Genomic DNA, 12,859 nt, shown 5'->3' on the forward strand with positions numbered 1-12,859 from the left:
TATAGAAATTGATTAGTTTTTTTTTATATGTGTGGATTCATAAATTGAACAAGTTTTTTATTTATTTTTGTACACATTGGACTACCTGAACGACTTAGTTAGGAGGCTAAATAAATTTAATCACAACTGAACGCGCTACCTAGACAAGTAAAATTCTAAAAAAATATATATATAATTAGAAAAATAAAAAAGGAAAAATTATTAAAAAAATATTAACTTCTATGAGCTCTCTTAATTCTAATTCTAGCATAGAAAATTGAGGTTATGGGAGGATGTCAGTCAACCGTTGCAAATTGGCAGAATTTGAACGTAACGGTCATTAACACATCAAATAAATAGCCTTTCGATTTTGAAATCCCCCTTATACGTCACCCACACCACGTCAGAGCTCTCTCTCTCTTCTTCTCATTTGATGGCAGAGATGAAACCCTCAGCGAGAGACACCAGCATCTCCTCACAGGATTTTCATCTCTCGTCTCTCTCTCTCTCCCTCTCTCTATGATTCTCTCTTTGATTTTTAAGTAAGATAAGTGATTTATGGGCTGTTCGGGAGACAGTAGCAACGTTTTAAGAGGAGGAAAATGTACGAAACCCTCTTCGATTTTTCTCAATTTCTCTGTATATATGTAGTAGTATGTAAGCCACATTGTTATTGTAATTCATTGTTCCAAATTAAACCTGAAATCAAATCCCTAATCCAATTTCATCTAATCTTTGGTCCAGAAACCATTAGAATAGATTGGAAACAGTGAAAGTTGGCGTCAGTTTCGAGGCATTTTTGGCATCGTTATCAGTCTTTTTGGCGAGATTTAGGGTTTCGATCGAGCTTCTGCCAGCCAACAATGGTGGAGCTCGCAAAGGATTCGATTTCCAATTCCGGGTGGTGGAGAAGATAATGGAGAACCTTCAAGATCACTATTCATTCTCCTTCTACTCCTTACGAGAAGAAGCCTTCATCTCCGTCATCCGCAAAAAAAAGTGATTTACGGGTTGTTTCGGGAGACAGAAGCCTGTGTACAAGGGTTTGGGTGGACAAAAATGAACGGAACATTCTTCGATCTTTCTCCATTTCTCTTTATCTATGTAGTTTGTAAGACACCTTGTTATTGTAATTTATTGATCCAAATTAAACCTGAAATCAAATCCCTAATCCAATTTAATCTAATTTTTTGTCTAGAAACAATTAGAGTAGAGAGGAAATACTGAAAGTTGGCGTCTTTTGTTCTTCCTGTATGTGGTGAAGCTCAATTTCTTCAGGGTCCCCCATCAGTTCACCAAATTACTAAGGTACCCCCTATTTTCCATTAATTTTTTTTATACAGAAATCTCCCTCAATTCCATTACATGATTTTTAATTCGATGATCTCTTCTCTAGATCTAACATATATAATAATAATAGAACAAAACAGAAAGAAATTGCATTGAACATAATATTACTTTCAGCTGCACATAGTCATTTTGTAGTAAAAAAAACTTTAGAATGCTCTATAACTATCTAGACTCTATAATCATACTAGGAAATATAACATAAATATTATTGGACTCTCTAGATTTTTCACAGTAGTACATACTGCTCAAACACTCAGAACCTTGTTAGAAGTTTTCAACTTCTCTATTCTTTTGACTATTTTGATTCTATTATGTCGAATTTGTGTAGTGGGCTGCAAGTTGGGCCTAACTTAATCATTATTAATTGGAAGACCTTGGTACACTATTAAGTTTCTATTCATTGATGTCTGGGAAAATGGTTAAAATTGGGTTGATATATAGAGAGCGCTACTATTGGCACCCCAACTTTTACATATTATACCCCAGTAAAAATAAATATAATTAATAAATGGTTGAGAATAAAAAAATAGTTGGGGTTCCAATAACGAGGCTACATCCATAGGCAATGGGGCTATATCCACAAGCAAATTGACAAGTAGAAATCCATTACCCAAGGAAGAAATTACAAGAATGGAGATTTATACTTACCTTAAACTCTTCGGTGAAACCCACCAAATCTCTACACTCAACTCTAGTAAGAACCCAAACAAGAGAAAACCCCCTTTTAAAGAAATCCTCTTTTATGGACAATAACACCATCTAGGGACTCTCTTTTGTTTCCCATAAGTTAATGACAAGGAAAATACCAAAATACCGCACATAAGTGGAAAAGCCCATCAACCCTTAGAAACAAATAAATGGTGGTTTAATATCACCAAACCCAATACTTAGTGTGACATAACAAACCACAAACCTAGTTGAGTAACGGGAAATCATTTGCCCCTTGGGATTGAAGACATATTCTTATTTCACCATCTAAGTCTAATTGGAGCTAAATGTTTGTCAAAGTACTCATTATAATTGGTATTTAGTACTAGCTATGTACTCTATGTATTTATCTATAGTATATTGTAGTATACTTCTTCAATTATCTACTTTATTTTTTCTGCATTCATTTTATTCGTCATATGGTTCTCTAATCATATATACATTTTTGTTTACTTATAGTTTACAATTTTCTTGATTCTTTTTGAAATTATAAAAATAATGTAAAGTCCTTTTATGTGTGACTTGCATTTTAGGATCCTATATGTATTGATCATCCCTTCATCGTAATTATGTAATGAGAATTTAGAGCAGTTGAGCCTATAGTATGGGTTAGATATCTTTGAATCTCAATTGGTAGTCTCTTTACTACTCTTCAATTAGAGGGTAATTCAATTGGTTAGTCTTTGATGATTATAGTGACCCCTGTCTATTGCTAATATGGATTAGATTGTGGCCATGTTGTAGTTTTGATCACTATGTGATCCTATATACATCCTTGGACTGAACTTCATCAATTATTTCCTTATGGGTTGAGATCAAGTTAAAAATGTTGAAGGCTCAAGTTCAAAGGTTTGACAACTTATACGTTGAAAATCTCAATGCAAAATCATAAAAAAAGAGGATGTGAAAAAAAAAAGCCAAAAAAGAAAAAAAAAAATTGATACATTAGTGTGAAAGCCACCATTGGTATGTGCTATTGGAAAAGGCTGCCTAATAGTAAACTCTAGGTTGAAAAATGATGATACCTTGAAGTTCAAAAGTGTGAAACGTAAGGGCTAAAAAAACATATCCTCCAACATTATTAATGCAAAATCATAAAAAAAGGGGATAAGAAAAAGAATCACAAGTGGTGGAGCAGTGGTTGAGCGACTTAGGTTTGCTCCCTAGGGTCGTGAGATTGAGTCTTCCCACCCATTATAAAATAAAAAGGAATCACCTGAGTGGTGGAGCAGTGGTTGAGCGACCTGGGTTTGCTCCCTAGAATCGTGACATTGAGTCTCCCTACCCACTTTGAGTGGTGGAGCAGTGGTTGAGCGACCTGGGTTTGCTCCCCAGAGTCGTGACATTGAGTCTCCCTACCCACTTATCACCTGAGTGGTGAAGCAGTGGTTGAGCGACTTGAGTTTGCTCCCCAGAGTCATGACATTGAGTCTCCCCACCCATGATGAAATAAATATGAATCACCCGAGTGGTGGAGTAGTGGTTGAGCGACCTGGGTTGGCTCCCCAGAGTTGTGACATTGAATCTCCCCACCTGTAATAAAATAAAAAAGAATCGCTCGAGCGGTGGAGTGGCTTGGGTTTGCTCCCTAGGGTCGTGACATCGAATCTCCCCACCCGCGAGTTTACTCTATAAAATAAATAAGAACCACCCGAGTGGTAGAGTAGTGATTGAGCGGTCTGGGTTTGCTCCCCAGGGTTGTGACATTGAATCTCCTCACTCGCGATTTAACTTGATACGCCTGTTTGTGGTGGCATGGCGTATCAACAAGGATTAGTCCCACTCTCAAAGAGGTGGTGGTCACCTTGCTGCATCAAAAAAAGAAAAACAGAAGACACCTAAAAAAGAAAAAAAAATGTGCATCTCTCTTGGACATGGGGGTTAAATTTGATATTTCACTGGGTGGTTGTATGTAGTTTCCATAGTGATCTAATCTACATGTTGGCCTAATATCTGAACCTAATCTAGAATAGTTCAGTTCACCATTTCACCCAATAATAACCAACGTTGAATGTTCTTCTAACAGATGACTAGTAAAAGTGGCTTTCTCATTTATTCATTGACTCTAAAACATTCACTATTGGCATCACTGTCTCTTTTGCCTTTGTCTAATATTTATTAGGGTGATGGTATGATCCAACTCATAGGGGTTTTTGAAGTATTGCATATCATTTGTAAGGATTTTATTGACGAGAGGAGATATTATGTGAAAATGAGTGATTGAAAGAAGTTTTGTTTGGTTTGCGAATTTTAGTTTTCGTAGAAATTATTTTTTAATTATTTAAGAATGCATAAGCTCAAATTTTTTTAAAAACTAGCTTATTAATTTACTCGTGATTTGGGCAATTTTTTTTACATATAGTTATGTACAAATACAAATTCAAAATTTAAACCTTAGAAAATTTCAAGTCATTGGCTCACTAGTTTCTAATATGAATCCAGGAAAATAGATCGCAAGAGATTTTTGTACTTGCATTGGTTGTTTCATAGTAGGATCTATATTATATAGATGAATTAGTTTGTTAATATCATTCTTGATTATACATAGTTTGTTATTGGTGTCCAAAAGCCTATAAGTAGTGCAAAATCCTTTTCAATAAATCAAATTTTAGTCACATGGTTTGCTTTGTTTTATGAAACATCATGTTACTGACACTTCTAAAAAATGGTGTGGTGGTGGTGAGTAATGAAAGATCTAGAAGTGGTGAGCTTGCAAAGGTGGTAAGATTTACTTTTAATGTGAATTTATCTTGATATTCATTGCCATAAATGACAAATGCTATTTTTCCGGTTGTTGTTAAAGACTTGTAGTTGCCCTGGTTATGAATTTTATATAACTTATTTCTAATATAAATGTTTTACTTGATTGGTTATGTTATTTGTCTTTACAATGTCTAGGAAAAATTAATGTTCATTATGTATTTTATTTGATATTATTCACACGAAAATTTTCATTTTTATTATTTGAAGTTGATGGGTTCATTATTTTTAACATGAAATTTTAGAAATGGAGTGGCTCTATGCATCAATCTAGCCCTACTTTTCCTCACTTTTAAACGGTTTCAGGAAGGTATGGTAGTAGAAATGAAAAACTGATTCAATTTCGGGGCGGGGATTGTTTTGATATACCCCACCTCGCCCCGATTATATTTATATATATTAGATCTACTATTAAGAAGTACCACTTACTTCTTTATAGATTTTTCGTGCATGAATCTCAAGAATCTGAAATTAAAATTTATTCCATTCTCCCGCCTACTCCTTTCACACACCTTGCCCACTCTCCCTTTGTCAATTAATGTGGTATACAAAGTGCAGTTTTAGAGACATTCATAGATAGAGGTGGTATTCATTCTGAGCTTTGTGAAGAAAATGGATGTAGAATTTAATGGTCTTACGGTTCCAAATGTATTATGAGTCCCTGGGTTACTTTTCATTCTCTTGTTTTGACTCGTATGAATTTTTTTACATTGATGGACTATAGTACTACTAAGTGTTCTGTTTTATTCATTCTAATTAGGACATTCAACTTAGAAAATGCTTTACAATCCCATACATAGGCAAATCATAGTGATGTGAAGTCATGTAGATTATCAAAAGCTCTATACCTAAAAAATTTGGTAGTCCCTGGTGTTCCAAGCGAAAAGTACAGGAGGTATGCATTTGGGTTGTATCAAAATGTGTGATTTGGTGGAATTGAATGGTACCACTTACATTTACATTTGTTGTCATAACTTCAATTTCACTTAGAAAAAATATTAAATTATTTGTATTTTTATGCAATCTCGTAGCATTTGGTTGATACAAATCTTTCTTTTACCTGTAATTTTCAGAAACAGAAAAATTGGGTAAGATGCCCTTTATTGACCTTTTCTTGGGTGGTGGAAATAGTTTGGGCCGATGACAGGAGTTTGGCATCAAATGGATTTCCTTGAACTCTTTCACATTCAATTACCAAACTGAAGTTCTTGGTTAGCTTGTAAGTTTTCTTCCTGATGTAGTAGCATTTCTTGTACTTAATGGAAGATAACTTCTTTTTAACTGAGTAAATTTGGTTTGCTTTGAAATGTGTTGGCTGATATTAAAACTAAGTTCATTTACATTGTAAAATTGCAATTGTTGTGGGTCAATGGTTGATTTCTCAAGTATGCAATTTGTAGGTCTATAGTACTTAACGAAAACTGGAATCTAGCGAACAATAGTTTCGGTGGGTCTATGCCTACTTCTTGGGGTCAACTTTCCAACTTAAAGCATTTGATTTAAGTTGATCACCCATTTCATATATATAGGTTCTTTATGGTTTGCAGCATATAGTTTTCTGAAAATTTTGAGAAAAGAGGACGCACACAAAAGAAAAAGATGAATCGTTTTTTTTATGGCTAAGCTGGACTTGAACCCACGACCTCTAAGTTGTTTTGCAATATGTCAAACCAACTAAGCTATGGGTCTAAGCCCGAGAAAAAGATGAATCATTATGAGAAAAAGAAAAAGAAAAAAGAAAAAAGAAAAAAGAAAATCATATACTAGGTTCTTCTAATCTATTCTGGGTTTCTATTTTTGCTATGTAAATTTTCAAGGTGTTTAAGGGTGCTTTCTTTGAGGACATTTTTGGTAGATGGGGCTGGGTTTGTTGTATAGAATAGTTTCTTCTTCTCAACCATGTAATCCTTGCAGGTCATCTCGACCTAACTTTTATATAATTCATTTTACTTATAAAAAAAGTGTTTTGACCTTCCTTAAAAAATAATTCATTTTACCTTTTATATAATTCAAGTTTTCTTTGCTTCATAATAAGTTACTGCTTCTGTTTATTGAGAGAAAAAAAACTCCGTAAGTTACAAAGACCAATACATAAGTTCTAGCATACTTGGTGAAATAGTGCATATACTATAGTTTTTATTCATTATATTTCTACTGAAGTATTAGTTCATAGTAGTAATGAAACTTATCTCTCTTTTGCTGCTTTAAGTTTACTATAGCACATTTAGTGATGCTTTATATATATGGACAACCTTAGGTCTAACCTCCTAAGATTAACAATGTCCAGTGGCTATGAGTTGCATAGCTGGTTCACATACTCCACGCTACTTTTATTCCTTAGTACAACTGGATTTTGGGTAACAACTTGTGCTGTAATTTGTTTGTCATATTTTGAGATATATTACTTCCAATGCCTCAACCATGTGGAATTTTGTGATCTTCAACGCTTGGAATTTTGTGATATATTATATTTATAATATATATCTGGCATTTGGCAGCTTACATATGGAGTAACATTCATTCTTTGATATTATCAAAGGTAATGTTGCAGTTTACGCAAGTCACCAGTAGTTTTATTTTTGTTTAAATATAATCTTGGGCAGTTAAATTGTGGTAATAATGAACTATTAATTCAGATAATTAACTTTGTCTCAACATGATGTCACATATCTAGCCTAATTCCCTTAATGTAACCCAAAGTTATCTTAATTTAGTGTATATATAGAACACACAATTAGAACACCCAACACACACTTGCCTAAGAGTACATTCTTAGAGTGTTAAACTCGAACAAGGATTGAATTGCATGGTGTCTACACTCAATGGCTCCAGCTGTTTTTTTTATCGGTAATGGCTCCAGCTGTTGCTGTCCTTAGTTGCTGAAGTTGGTTGGATTTGATTCTATTAAGTTGTTAAGAGATCATTGTGGAACCCATATGTTTTGCTGAAATTGTTTTAGCTTATTATACTGTTGTGAAGTTGTTTTATGATAATTTAACAGCGAATCTGGACTAGAGGTGGAATTGACCAGAACAAAAAACTGGTGGCATACTTGCAGCAGTATGGGATAATTAGGTCAAAGAGATATTGTTTTTCTTTCGATAAACATTTGGTATCTTGAAGATACTAAGAGCTCAAATTCTGTCATTCGAACTTGTGCACCGTTTTGGCTTCACTATTAACTACATTTGAGGTATTTTCTTTGCCCTTTTAATTTTCATTTCATGTTAAGATAAGCTACTGTAAGTTATTTGTTATGATTAGTCAGGTTGCTCTCTTATTTTTTAGTTCCTTTCCATGAAGCTTGCCTCTGTGAACCCAGTGTCTTTTGTTTGCTTATATTTTTCATTTCTATTATTTAAAGTTGATGGGTTCATTGTTTTTAACATGAAATTTCAGAAAACGAAATAGCTTGGCCTCACCATTGCAATCTATTCACCAATCCAGCCCTACTAGGGATGGCAATTTTGCCCCGCCCTTATAAGGTTGGTTTTTCCCTCTTGCCCCGCCCTTATAGGGTTGGTTTTTCCCTTTTTTGAACGATTTCGGTGCGGGTATGTTAGTAGAAATGAAAAATCGAGTCCGTTTCGGGGGAAGGGACGATTTTAATAAAATATCATTTTTATTAAGTTATTTACATAAATTATATTGTTTAGATTAATTTAATTCTAATGTTCAGAGTTTTGTGGGAGTTCAATAGCCTTCCATTTTCAAAACCTTGATTGAAATACAAAATTGCTTTAGATTCATGATAAAGCTACGATTTAAAATTTTAAAATATCTATAAAAAACTTTTTTAGAATAATACTGAAGTGACCTCAAAGATTGACCTCATTTCACACTTTGCTGATGTGGAGGTGTGTGTCAGCCATAGATGCTTTTCACTGAGATACCAGTGAAAAGCATCTATGGTTCTGTGTGCACCTCCACGTTAGAAAAGTTAGAAATGAGGTCACTCTAGCACGATTCTTTTTATTATGTTATGTACAAATTACTTTAGTAAATATTTTAAATTACAAAAAAAATCTTTAGAATATATTAAAGTTATAAAAAGATAGTTAATCTGTAAGGTTGCATCATTGTTTCTTGTTTTGCAGCTGTTGTAAAAGCAACCAGATTGGTATAGGCCTAAACTTGCTCTGGTTCTTTTCCTTCGTGATATTGCAAAGTTCGGTCTGATAGATGTACATAAGTCTAGGGTTTAGTAAAACATGTTCCGTTTAAGTTTATTTTACTTAAATTAGTCAACATTAGGGGCATTCTGGGTCAAATTTCAACTATGTTCTGTATGTTTGAATGCACGTGATATTCCTTTCGAAAACTCTTTGCTCAGGCAAGTTTCTAGTCTTCTGAGAAGATTGCCATCCATTGAATCAGAGAAATTTCAAGATGATTTCTTGATGGTGAGTGGTTTTTGTTCTTGTTACTGTGCAGAGATTTTGTTTCATCTGGTGAATCGGCAGAAAAGTTTGTCGAAGAAGGAACCATAAATCTATAACCAGCCCCTCAAAGAAAAAACAAAATAAAAGAGCTGCAGTTGCACTGCCTACCATTATAGATGAGGTAAATGGGTTTCTTTATCACTTCCTCTTTTCTTGTTTGATTGTGTTATATTATTATTATAGTCGGTAGCATTGCCCACCTGTTAGGTAGGCCATCCTTGTGGTCTAACCAAGTTTCAAATATTTCGTCGAGACAATGTTTGGTCGGGAGAAAAACCAAGATGTTCTCAGCCCAAACATATTCTAAATCATCTCAAAACATTCTTGTAAAATTTATTTTTCACGTTGACAACTTGAGATCTGTGACTTTGACATTGAGACCTTGTGTTGGGTTTTGGTGCTCAATTCTAAATATGATTTTAGTTTAACATAATGGAATTTAAGAGCCCAATGGTCTCTGCTCCCTTGAAAAATTGGGCATCTCTTATTTAAAACTAGTTCATTTTCATGCGAGTAAAATATCACTTCCAAAAAAAGGGTACATCTTATGAACAGGTCAGTGTTTGGTTAAGCAAAGTGGGTTTGAAGAAGCAAATGAGCAATTTTAAAAGAAAAACTACTTCTGAGAAGAAGATGGTCAATCCCAACAATGAAATTGGAACTTTTAAGAACAAGGAGCTACTGTACCTTGTCAAGATGGGGAGATTGTGTCATCTCGAGGACAAGCTTAACAGGCTGAAGGAAGTTTGTCTTAGCATTTCCAACACTAACGATAAGAATCATGTATCAGATGAAACATGTCTAGATGAACCATGTGTAATCTATGTTCCAGTAGCAGAGGTAAGGGAAAAAGTGTGATTTCTTGTCTAATCTGTCGACAATTACACAATCCCACTTACCCATTTCTGGTGATTTTGAAAGATAACAAATAGGAAGTATTTTCTGCACCAAATTGTTCTTTCAGGATGATTTGCATTTTCTTTCTGAAAAAAAAAAAATGTCTCTTAGTATAGTTTTTAGAAGTTACAATGGGATTATTTATTTGTACTCTCTTTAATAATAGTAGGTTTTAATTATTTGAAGGTGAGAAATAGTTTTTATCTGGATTTTGGCAGATTTTTGTGGCAGTGGTTTTGTATTTCAAAAAAATAATTTTTTTAATAATCCATTTTTTTTCAATTTATAAACTCATAATTTTTTTTATATATTATAAATCAGAAAAACGACTGTCTAAGACCGTCGTTTTTTTCGACTTTTAATCGGCATTCGCATTCTAATCGAGACTCCCTTAAAAACGACTGTCCATGACAGTCGTTTATCCTGCATTATGACGTAGTGTGTGCTAGGTCTATGGATCATATCATCTTCAATTATTTCTTTAAGAGTTGCACTACCATTTATAAGTCATGATATTCATCAGTAATTAAATTTTCCAGTCATAAAATTTCCAGCAGACTATGCTTGCTGTTAGCATGCTTGACTTTCGTTTGATTGCACCATTTTATTCTTTTTTCTTTTATTTTTATTTTTAAGTTGTAGGAGTTATCTTAGTTGGAACTCATTTAATTGCTGGCATCGCCCCTTTAATGTGTTATGTGTCAGTTGGTATTTTGCTGGTAGAGTTCCTTATGATCTATCCCTTCTTCTAAGATATATCCATCTTCTAGAGTATTAGCACATTCAATGTATTATTTTGCTTTAGCAAGTTTGAATCAATCCCTCGCTACTTTCGAGCCCTAGTTTTCGTTCTTTCAGTTTTTGTGGCTATAAGCTACATGGACTAGAGTGAAGGGCGCTACTTTGGTGTATGTTATAAAGGCCTGCCGAAAAAAACAGCCATGTTGATGCCAAATGGCATGAGTGCTTGGGAAAGATCCCTTGGCATCTGATTTACACTGTATTTTCTAACCTAAGATTTATCTTGCTTGGTTCAATATTGTTAGTGGTTTGCAATCGTTGATGTTGGAATATATCTGTACTTTGGTTCCTTATTTATTTTGACACATTTTTAATAGTATTTATTTATGTGCTTCTTGAGTCTCAGGTTAAATTTTATACATGTTATGTGGAAATGCTAGTCCCATAGACTTTCCTTTTCATTTGGGACAATCTTACATTCTTATGTGTAATATTTTTGGCAGGCTAGGGCTCTTCCGGGTGTTCTAAATGTTAGTGGAAGTCCCCTTTCATTGTATGTGAGGATGCCGATATTGATGAAGTTGTTGAGCTTGCATACTTTGCTTTGTTCTTTAATTAGGTATGTTTGATTAATATTTTCTTTAGAATAATTGATTTTGTTGATCATAAACACTATGTTCTCACACATTTGTACATGAATGTGTATATGCCAAGTTTACTAAGAAAGCAAAGGCGTGCGCTATGAAACGCATCGTTTGTGATCCCTTCTAAAAGGGTATTGATCAGGGTCCTCAGGTAAGATAGTCATCTTCTCCCTCATAATGGTTTTATAAAAAAATGATTCAAATGTTCGAAGAAAAAAAAGAGTATCTTTTTGAATTTTCTTTCTGATTTGTGATTTTGTTCCATTAACTTTGAAAATATCAGATAGATAACGAGCAATTTCAAAAGATCATGAAGTACATAAAATCTGGCATTGAAAGTGGGGCTACCCTTGAATGTGGAGGTGAAAGATTTGGCACCAAGGGCTTCTATATTCAGCCTACTGTCTTCTCAAATGTTCAGGTATCATTTACACCACTCCTTCAACAGATTGAATGGATATTGAAAAAAAATAGGACTAATGTGTAAATTTGTTGCCTATTAGGAATGATATGTTGGTAGCAATGGCTGAAATCTTTTCTCAAATGTGCATTCTTTTTTTTTCAAAAGCACGTTAATGTCTCAAAGCCAAACCTATGGTAATATATTGGTAACCATCTTAGGATGTAGGACAAGGTGCCTAACACTTTCATTGTCCCTCAACCGAGCCTCTTTACCATACATCTCTAAGTAGACCAATTTTCTTCATCTTATAGATATGTAACAAGCTAAAAAATAGATTTCAAAAAAATAATTTTTATAGTGTCCATTCACACTTTAATTGAATGGTGGCGATTCCTTAACCCGTGTAGATGAGTTCAAATCTTTCCCAAAAGGTCTCAAAGCTCGTGTATCTACAATGGTTTTTCATTCTTGATTAGTTATTAGTGTGTTTGGGGTTTATGTGTTTAAGATTTAGAGTTTAGGGGTTAGAGATAAATATTTCAGGATTAATAGTTGTTAATCGTTAGTACGTAATAAACTTGGTTGGTAAATGATAGTGCTTCGTAGTTAGTATGTAATAATGGTTTTAAAAGGAGGTTAGATGTAGATTGTAAGTAATAGACATGACTTGGGAACATGGTGGTGGCTTGCTATAATCGTTCACTTTTTATTTTTTTGTGTATTCACCTAGGTCCCTCCTTGCCTTTGACACTATTATAGTGAAATATTTCATATAGTAGTTTGTAGCATATATGAATTACATGCAATTCTCAAGCATATATGTTTTATTAATGCTTTTACATATATGCAGGCATTGTGGGAATAAATAAGAGGTCAACTTTCCATTTTAAGCCCCAATAGCACTGGACATGTTGATTGGTCAATGTAGGTTTCAT

At 34.0% G+C, this 12,859-nt stretch overlaps 2 long non-coding RNA genes across 3 annotated transcripts; both read left to right on the top strand.

Annotated features, from left to right (window-relative positions):
- Window positions 1-291: 291 nt before the first annotated feature.
- On the top strand, window positions 292-7,241 carry LOC147380793 (uncharacterized). Of its 2 annotated transcripts, none has more exons than XR_015175096.1 (4): window positions 292-583; window positions 724-1,090; window positions 1,178-1,287; window positions 5,871-7,241. It is a non-coding gene; the product is annotated as an uncharacterized LOC147380793 (long non-coding RNA). The 2 variants fall into 2 exon arrangements; XR_015175095.1 differs by lacking the exon at window positions 5,871-7,241 and adding an exon at window positions 5,558-5,856 and having other exon boundaries at window positions 293-583.
- A 2,017-nt stretch (window positions 7,242-9,258) lies between these two features.
- On the top strand, window positions 9,259-12,065 carry LOC147380794 (uncharacterized). Its single transcript, XR_015175092.1, has 2 exons — window positions 9,259-9,360; window positions 11,381-12,065. It is a non-coding gene; the product is annotated as an uncharacterized LOC147380794 (long non-coding RNA).
- The last annotated feature ends 794 nt before the right edge of the window (window positions 12,066-12,859 follow it).

This window comes from Akebia trifoliata, unplaced genomic scaffold (genome assembly GCF_017979445.1).
Source record: "Akebia trifoliata isolate Shusen 1 unplaced genomic scaffold, ASM1797944v1 Contig00984, whole genome shotgun sequence".
Taxonomy (NCBI): Eukaryota; Viridiplantae; Streptophyta; class Magnoliopsida; order Ranunculales; family Lardizabalaceae; genus Akebia; species Akebia trifoliata.